Consider the following 10,457-nt stretch of genomic DNA (forward strand, 5'->3'; position numbering starts at 1 on the left):
GTCCACAACGTGAGAAGATGAAGCATTTCCATCAGCATTAACTCCAAAATGCAGATGCTAAATTTTGGATGGGCTGACATATTACTGCAATGAGAACACATAGGTCGGTCAGGGGAATCATTCCAGCAGGCCCTGAACTATGACATCCACACATACGTTTCCACTGGTATTACTGAAGACAGAGAAAATCTGGGAAGGACTGTTAATATTGGGACATTCCAATGGCAATAGAAAGTACAAGTTCACTGTCTGTTGGATGTTATGGAGACACTCCAAAATGACATACAGAAGAATGCAGAGCTGAAAACCTTTAGAAGTTTTATTTCCACGAGAGGAAAAGCCCTGTTCCCTCACAGAATTGTGAGATTTGCTAATAAATATGAGGTTCTACTAATTGAAATAATATGGTGTGTTCATCCGAACAAAGCAACACCAGCAATTAGAGATATACCAGACAACACACACAGGAAAAGGACATGGCATCAATGTCTAGGGAAAATTTTCCTCACAGTAATATCATGGAATTGCATACACAAAGGAGACTAAAGTTTCACTTAACCAAGCGCTAAATGTCTATACTAGATACCTGATAGTACTTGAACAGTAGAGAAAAAGAAGTTCAGTAAAAGTAACAGGAAGAACCATTTTCAGTTCCAAAGAGATTGAAGGCCCAAAAAATAAGCTTTCAAACAACTAGACGGTTAAAACACTTCCAGAGCAAGCATTGAAAAAGGAGGTGAGGAAAACACTAAAGAACAACAGTATCTCAGAATCACAAAAGGCAGAATACCAGATAAGGGGAAGAGAAAGTCTAAAGTAGAAAAAATAATATAAGAAAACTCAATGGATGAGATAATGTCAGTCCTAAGCAGACTAGATAACGCAGAGAGACTCGTGAATGACTGCTAAAACACGGGAACAGAAATCCTTCTATCAGAAGAAGACATAGAGAAGCAAGTGGAAACCAATGCAAATATTGATGTTGAATCCTGGGGAAAGAGGTTGCATGAAAGAATAAGACTCATAAGAGTCCCAAGTGGAAAGCAAGTGATAAAATAAATATTCTGTAAAGGCATTTGTACAAAAATCAGAATGAAACTTGCTGAAAGCCAAGAAAGGTTCATCTATACGAATTCAGGAAATACACAGCGTCCAAAGGAGGTGGAATCCCAATAGACCAACAAGCAGCTTTAGAATTCAAATAAACAAAGTTCATGATCATCCCAGTGACCTAAAATGCACCTCAAGGAAAGCAAATTATTCACAGCTGATATATCGGCAGAAATATTGCAGGACGGGGAGGGGTGCCAGGACATAGACCATATCCTGAATGAGAGAAAGCTGCAATCTAGGGTAGACTATGCCAAATGACTGCGATTTCTAACAACGGCAGAGCTACGGAATTTCACTGACCAGCAAATCTTAAAAGAAATCAACAGTTGGAGACTGATCCTAAAACACAAATTGAGAATCATAACCTTAGTAGAAAAGTAGCAAGGAGAAATGGAAATAAGAGAACCATTAATGGAAATGCAAGAAGACCATGAATTGCAAAGAAGAAAGAAGAAGGCAAGGGGGACATAGAAACCCTCAAAATGGTAGAGGGAAGCAGGAAACCATAGGTGATTTTAAGCACTATCTTAAGTGAATCAGCTTATATGACTCTCTGTCTGAAGCAAAAGGAGAGATGCAAGGCCTAAAGTGTTTGCAAAACAAACAAACACCAAAAGGATACAGTTGGCTGACATATACCAAAGAAACATGATTATTCAATACAGAATACTCAAAATGATGTCAGGGATCATTCAGCACGCATCGACCCAGTATCACGGCTAGAATGTACTCAACACACTTGTATTCAGAAAAAAGACACGTGCATTACTATTCATAAATATTGAATCATAAGTGCTTTTCGTGACCCAACCCAAACGACAGTTTTGTTTAATATTTGGTCAAAGTACGTGATATAGAATTACAAGTCTTCCAACAGGATGAATGAATGCCATATACTACCCTACGTAGGGAAGGAATTGCATAAGCCTATAACAAAGACAAGTAGCTCTGCAACACTGTACTAAGAGCAAAAGAGACAGACAGGAAATTGTACATTGGAATTGGTTTCATTTCTTGGAATTTCAGCCCCCATGAAATAATTGGATCCATCTTCTGAGAGTGTGGGTGTTTCAGCAGAGCGCAACAGACGGATATGTATTCTGGGTGACTGGATATTACACAAACATGAGTTTCCATGAGTGGGTCTCTTTGTACTGTGAACTTTTAGAAAGTATAAAAACGTGTGAAACCATAAACTGAACATGGACCCTCTTCCCTCTGTCTGTACTGTGTATACAGATCTGAACAAAAGGAAAGAGGGAAGAGAAAAGGACCATGGGACCCTTGTGGATAGAATCACATTTCCCTCAGGAACCTCTCGACTAATGCAGCCCCTCCCCCAACACTGGCTTAATGCAGCAACCCCTGGGGATGGTAGTTACCGGTTGGATTCCAGGTGGAATGTTGGTGTGTACCGTGAGGCTTGTTGTGGCTGGTGGATCCAAGGTAACTGGGCAGAATTCTTTGGGTGGATCAGTGTGATGTAGGGGCTGCCGCCCTATGTGGACATTGGCTTAGGTCTTTTGTTCAGGAAGATGTGTAAGTTCGAGATACTGCTGCTGCCCAAAGACCTGAGTTCACGGGTCAGTTTCCAGAATCTGAAAGGGCAGACAGTGGAAGATCTGCCTGTCATCAGCATACTGGTGTGGATCCGCGGTACTTTCCGACTTACCCAGTCCTCTTGACTTCGACTTTATGGGAGACACGAACAGAAGCTGGCAGAAAAGCTGGCCGCATGGATTGAGGAGAGGTGCGAACACATTGATGAGAGTTGTTCTGCTACAATGGAGAATACCGGCATGGAGACAACTCTAGAAAACACCAGGCTCAAAAGACATTCATGAGACATACTGAACCTTGGTGATACTGACAGAAACATACGGAGTGTCAACGTGCAATTGAGAAAGTTACTCGAATCTATGCTCCAAGAACGGGTACAAGATTCCTGACGTCTAAAAGAGAAGAGATGGCAGAGATGTTAAGAGCGCTCATGTTCCTGGAATTGGTAGTGAAAATCCACACATCCCAACATGCATTTAAAATCATTCAGACCAAATTGCACCAAGCCCTGGTAAGCCTATTCCCAGGTTTGGGCCTAGATATCAAACACATGCACTTCCCTCCACTCCACTCAGGCATCCATTTCAAAGGATCAGAACCTGAGCTGCAATGAAGCCAGTAGGAGAAGAGCAAGCCCCTCCTAGAAACAGAGTTCCTCCTCCTTCACACTCGGTGAACAACAGTGAGCCACTTTAAGGTCAAATACTCTCAACTTAGCTCACAAAAATTAATGATAGGAATTGCATACTTAGGAATTCAATACTGAGCTCAAACAAAGTAATGATGACCTTCCCCTAGGTTTAGCAATTGCTGGGTTTATGTCTATTTTGGGCTGAAGTGGTTGTGGTAAGTGAGGGGAATTTTTGACTGAACTTGAATATGTATTAGGCCTCAGATTTTCAAGGCAGTATAGGTAATTATTAAAAGTCAGATAGTGAACTGAACTGTATAATTGGACAAACACATTAAAGGAACAGTTTATGTGGATCGTCTTTCCCTTCCGTCAAGCCCCGGGTGTAATATTTCATGAAGGTGTATATTTGGTTGTGTTAAATTGCCTTAGCCTACATGAACGTATGATTAAGGGTTCTCATCACAGATAGAAGAACACCTGGTCTCAATAGCCTAGCATAGCTGCAGCAGGTTTCTCATAGTTAAATGCTTCTAGCTGCTTTTGGAATCAAGCCTAAATGTCTATAATTTGTATAGTTTTTCTTGTATATTCCTAGAGAGGAATGTTAATCCTTGAAATGCCAACATTGCCTAGTATGTGTCATTGGAAGCAAAGGGCACCACATGCACAAGAGAAACCCAGGTTCGAAGTTATTTCATGGTTCCTATAGGTATTTCATGGTTCCTTTGTTGTTGGAGGCTTCAACATTAAAATATTGACATGTCACCTTCAAACATTTGGACTGCTGTTTTACATTGAGTCTGTCGATTTTTTTTTAGAGCTGACAAAATGTTACAAAAATTGACGTCTGGCTTCTAGGTTGATTTAGTAATTTTCAAAAACTAACTTCACTTTCATATAAATCCCAAAACATGTAAATCAATACTCTTATCCTTCTTAAAGACAGCAAATGCGTTATCAACATAATGTCAACGCTGTGGTCTTCGGAAAATACCTCCGATCATTGCTCTATAGAAAGCAGAGACAAACAAACATCCAATTTCAAAGAATTCTATGGGGAATGTGTTGATTTATCGATGCCCAGTAGGCAGAGAACAAGTGCAAAAAGCTCTCACTCGCTCCCATACACACAGCATTGTAAACACACACTCACCCAGCCCTTGGCACAAGACAGTTGTTGAAGAGTGTTCTGTTATTTCCAAAGACATGATGAGGCCTCTGAAAACCTGGAAGCAGGAGAAGGCAATTTAGAGAATGGAAACCAGTGCAGGATCTGATCTCTGGTAATGGAGCATCAAAGGTGAAACTGATTTACTTGGACGTACACTCTGAAGGGGGCGGCACACATGGGATTGAAGTTGATGCGCTGAGTGTTAGAAGTGTGCACAGCAGAAGCTTGGCTGACAGAACTCAAAAAATTCAGCACAAAATATTCCCACAATTGAATCTGAGGCCAAGATCCGCGCTGCCAAATCTGAGCTAGCAGAGGCAGCGGGAAAAGAGGGATAGGGCTACGGATGATGGCACAAGCAGAACTCAGGTATCTACAGTGCGTTGTGGGTTATGGTGGGCCCTATCAAGAGAGCAAAGGGAACTGTGACCTCAGTGAGACAGCAACCACACTGGCGCGTGAGGTTGAGTTTATCGATATGTCCTACGGCCGCATCCACTGCATCTGCAGGACCACGGAATAATTTCGCATTTTGCCAATAGAGCACGTGTGGGACTCAATCAGAGATATCATGCATCTGGTCTGAGGGTTCCAGGGTGCGTTGGGGTTGAAATCAATATTAAAAGTTTTAGGATCTGCTACATTCGTAACCTGGACTGGGATTACAGTCTGGTTTGAGGCAGAAGATGCGGAACAGCTCTGTGTTTGCCTTCGTGAAACCATGACTGAAGGATGAGGGAACAAGGGATAGTGGTCTAAGTCCACAACGTGAGAAGATGAAGCATTTCCATCAGCATTAACTCCAAAATGCAGATGCTAAATTTTGGATGGGCTGACATATTACTGCAATGAGAACACATAGGTCGGTCAGGGGAATCATTCCAGCAGGCCCTGAACTATGACATCTATACATACGTTTCCACTGTTGTTTCTGTAGACAGAGAAAATCTGGGAAGGATTATTAACATTGGGACATTCCAATGGCAATAGAAAGTACAAGTTCACTGTCTGTTGGATGTTATGGAGACACTCCAAAATGACATACAGAAGAATGCAGAGCTGAAAACCTTTAGAAGTTTTATTTCCACGAGAGGAAGAGCCCTGTTCCCTCACAGAATTGTGAGATTAGCGTAATAAATATGAGGTTTTACTAATTGAAATTATATGGTGTGTTCATCCGAACAAAGCAACATCAGCAATTAGAGATATAACAGACAACACACACAGGAAAAGGACATGGCATCAATGTCTACGGAAATTTGCCCTCACAGTAATATCATGGAATTGCGTACACCAAGGAGACTAAAGATTTCACTTAACCAAGCGCTAAAAGTCTATACTAGATACCTGATATGACTTGAACAGTAGAGAAAAAGAAGTTCAGTAAAAGTAACAGGAAGAACCATTTTCAGTTCCAAAGAGATTGAAGGCCCAAAAAATAAGCTTTCAAACAACTACACGGTTAAAACGCTTCCAGAGCAAGCATTGAAAAAGGAGGTGAGGAAAACACTAAAGAACAAAAGTATCTCAGAATCACAAAAGGCAGAATACAAGAAAAGGGGAAGAGAAACTCTAAAGAAGAAAAAATAATATAAGAAAACTCAATGGATGAGATAATGTCAGTCCTAAGCAGACTAGATAACGCAGAGAGACTCGTGAATGACTGCTAAAACACGGGAACAGAAATCCTTCTATCAGAAGAAGACATAGAGAAGCAAGTGGAAACCAATGCAAATATTGATGTTGAATCCTGGGGAAAGAGGTTGCATGAAAGAATAAGACTCATAAGAGTCCCAAGTGGAAAGCAAGTGATAAAATAAATATTCTGTAAAGGCATTTGTAAAAAAATCAGAATGAAACTTGCTGAAAGCCAAGAAAGGTTCATCTATACGAATTCAGGAAATACACAGCATCCAAAGGAGGTGAAATCCCAATAGAACAACAAGCAGCTTTAGAATTCAAATAAACAAAGTTCATGATCATCCCAGTGATCTAAAATGCACCTCAAGGAAAGCAAATTATTCACAGCTGATATCTCGGCAGAAATATTGCAGGACGGGGAGGGGTGCCAGGACATAGACCATATCCTGAATGAGAAAAAGGTGCAATCTAGGGTAGACTATGCCAAATGACCGCGATTTCTAACAACGGCATAGCTAGGGAATTACACTGAGCAGCAAATCTTAAAAGAAATCAACAGTTGGAGACTGATCCTAAAACACAAATTGAGAATCATAACCTTAGTAGAAAAGTAGCAAGGAGAAATGGAAATAAGAGAACCATTAATGGAAATGCAAGAAGACCATGAATTGCAAAGAAGAAAGAAGAAGGCAAGGGGGACATAGAAACCCTCAAAATGGTAGAGGGAATCAGGAATCAATAGGAGATTTTAAGCACAATCTTAAGTGAATCAGCTTATATGACTCTCTGTCTGAAGCAAAAGGAGAGATGCAAGGCCTAAAGTGTTTGCAAAAAAAACAAACAAACACCAAAAGGATACAGTTGGCTGACATATACCAAAGAACCATGATTATTCAATACAGAATACTCAAAATGATGTCAGGGATCATTCAGCACGCATCGACCCAGTATCACGGCTAGAATGTACTCAACACACTTGTATTCAGAAAACAGACACGTGCATTACTATTCATAAATATTGAATCATAAGTGCTTTTCGTGACACAACCCAAACGACGGTTTCGTTTAAGATTTGGTCAAAGTACGTGATATAGAATTACAAGTCTTCGAAAAGGATGAATGAATGCCATATACTACCCTACGTAGGGAAGGAATGGCATAAGCCTATAACAAAGACAAGTAGCTCTGCAACACTCTGTACTAAGAGCAAAAGAGACAGACAGGAAAGTGCACATTGGAATTGGTTTCATTTCTTGGTATTTCAGCCCCCATGAAATAAATGGATCCATCTTCTGAGAGTGTGGGTGTTTCAGCAGAAAGCAAAAGACGGATATGTATTCTGGGTGACTGGATATTACACAAACATGAGTTTCCATGAGTGGGTCTCTGTGTACTGTGAACTTTTAGAAAGTATAAAGACGTGTGAAACCATAAACAGAACATGGACACTCTTCCCTTCGTCTGTAATGTGTATACAGATCTGAACAAAAGGAAAGAGGGAAGAGAAAAGGACCATGGGACCCTTGTGGATAGAATCACATTTCGCTTAAGAACCTCTCGACTAATGCAGCCCCTCCCCCAAAACTGGCTTAATGCAGCAACCATTGGGGATGGCAGTTACCGGTTGGATTCCAGGTGGAATGTTGATGTGTACCGTGAGGCTTGTTGTGGCTGGTGGATCCAAGGTAACTGGGCAGAATTCTTTGGGTGGATCAGTGTGATGTAGGGGCTGCCGCCCTATGTGGAGATTGGCTTAGGTCTTTTTTTCGGGAAGATGTGTAAGTTCGAGATACTGCTGCTGCCCAAAGACCTGAGTTCACGGGTCAGTTTCCAGAATCTGAAAGGGCAGACAGTGGAAGATCTGCCTGTCATCAGCATACTGGTGTGGCTCCGCGGTACTTTCCGACTTACCCAGTCCTCTTGACTTCGAATTTATGGGAGACACCAACAGAAGCTGGCAGAAAAACTGGCCGCACGGATTGAGGAGAGGTGCGAACACATTGATGAGAGTTGTTCTGCTACAATGGAGAATACCGGCATGGAGACAACTCTAGAGAATACCAGGCTCAAAAGACATTCATGAGACATACTGGACCTTGGTGATACTGACAGAAACATACGGAGTGTCAACGTGCACTTGAGAAAGTTACTCGAATCTCTGCTCCAAGAACGGGTACAAAATTCCTGACGTCTAAAAGAGAAGAGATGGCAGAGATGTTAAGAGCGCTCATGTTCCTGGAATTGGTAGTGAGAATCCACACATCTCAACATGCATTTAAAGTCATTCAGACCAAAATGCACCAAGCCCTGTTAAGCCTATTCCCAGGTTTGGGCCTAGATATCAAACACATGCACTTCCCTCCACTCCACTCAGGCATCCATTTCAAAGGATCAGAACCTGAGCTGCAATGAAGCCAGTAGGAGAAGAGCAAGCCCCTCCTAGAAACAGAGTACCTCCTCCTTCACACTCGGTGAACAACAGTGAGCCACTTTAAGGTCAAATACTCTCAACTTAGCTCACAAAAAGTAGTGATAGCAATTGAATAATTAGGAATTCAGTACTTAGCTCACACAAAGTAATGAGGCCTTCCCCTAGATTCAGCAAATGCTGGGGTTAAGTCTACTTAGGGCTGAAGGGAGTGAGGTAAGTGAGGGGAATCTTTGAACTTGAATATGTATTAGGCCTCAGATTTTCAAGGCAGTATAGTTAATTATTAAAAGTCAGATAGTGAACTGAATTGTATAAGTGGCCAAACACGTTAAAGACACAGGTTATGTGGACAGTCTTTCCCTTCCTTCAAGCCACGGGTGTAATATATCATTGAGGTGCAGATTTGGTTGTGTTAAATTGCCTTAGCCTACATGATCGTATGATTAATCGTTCTCATCACTGATAGAAGGACACCTGATTCACAATAGCCTAGCATAGCTGCAGCAATTTCTCATAGTTAAATGCATCTAGGAGCTTTTGGAATAAAGCAAAAATGTGTATATTTTGTATAGTGTTTCTTCTATATTCCTAGAGAGGAATGTTACTCCTTGAAATGCCAACATTGCCTAGTATGTGTCATTGGCAACAAAAGGCACCACATGCACAAGGGAAACCCAGGTTCGGGGTTATTTCAAGGTTCCATTAGGTATTTCATGTTTCCTATTGTTGTTGGAGGCTTCAACAGTAAAAAATTGACATGTCACCTTCAAACATTTGGACTGCTGTTTTACATTGTGTCTGTCTCTTTTTTCCTTAGAGCTGACAAAATGTTACAAAAATTGACAAGTCTGGCTTCTAGGTTGATTTAGTAATTTTCAAAAACAAACTTAACTTTCATATAAATCCCAAAACATGTAAATCCATACTCTTATCCTTCTTAAAGACAGCAACTGCGTTATCAGCATAATGTCAACACTGGAGTCTTTGGAAAATCCCTCCGATGATGGCTGTATAGAAAGCAGAGATAAACAAACATACAATTTCAATGAATTCTATGGGTAAAGTGTTGATTTATCGATGCCCAGTAGGCAGAGAACAAGTGCAACCTGCTCTCACTCGCTCCCATACACACAGCATTGTAAACACCCACTCACCCAGCCCTTGGCATAGGACACTTGCTGAAAAGTGGTCTGTTATTTCCAAAGACATGATGAGGCCTCAGAAAACCTGGAAGCAGGAGAAGGCAAAGTAGAGAATGGAAACCAGTGCAGGATCTGATCTCTGGTAATGGAGCATCAAAGGTGAAACTCTTTTACTTGGACGTTCACTCTGAAGCGGGTGGCACACATGGGATTGAAGATGATGCGCTGAGTGTTAGAAGTGTGCACAGCACATGCTTGGCTGACAGAACTCAAAAAATTCAGCACAAAATATTCCCACAATTGAATCTGAGACCAAGATCCGATCTGCCAAATCTGAACTAGCAGGGGCAGCGGGAAAAGAGGGATAGGGCTACGGATGATGGCACACGCAGAACTCAGGTATCTACAGTGTGTTGTGGGTTATGGTGTGTCCTATCAAGAGAGCAAAAGAATTGTGACCTCAGTGATACAGTAAAAACACTGGCGCGTGAGAATGAGTTTATCGATATTTCCTACGGCCACATCCACTGCATTTGCAGGACCAAGGATCAATTTGGCATTTTGCCAATAGAGCACGTGTCGGGCTAAATCAGAGATATCATGCATCTGGTCTGAGTGTTCCAGGGTGCGTTGGGGTTGAAATCAGTATTAAAAGTTTTAGGATCTGCTACATTCGTAACCTGGACTGGGATTACGGTCTGGTTTGAGGCAGAGGATGTGGAACAGCTCTGTGGTTGCCTTCGTGAACCCATGACTGAAGGATGA

The sequence above is a fragment of the Camelus bactrianus genome, chromosome 23 (genome assembly GCF_048773025.1).
Source record: "Camelus bactrianus isolate YW-2024 breed Bactrian camel chromosome 23, ASM4877302v1, whole genome shotgun sequence".
NCBI lineage: Eukaryota > Metazoa > Chordata > Mammalia > Artiodactyla > Camelidae > Camelus > Camelus bactrianus.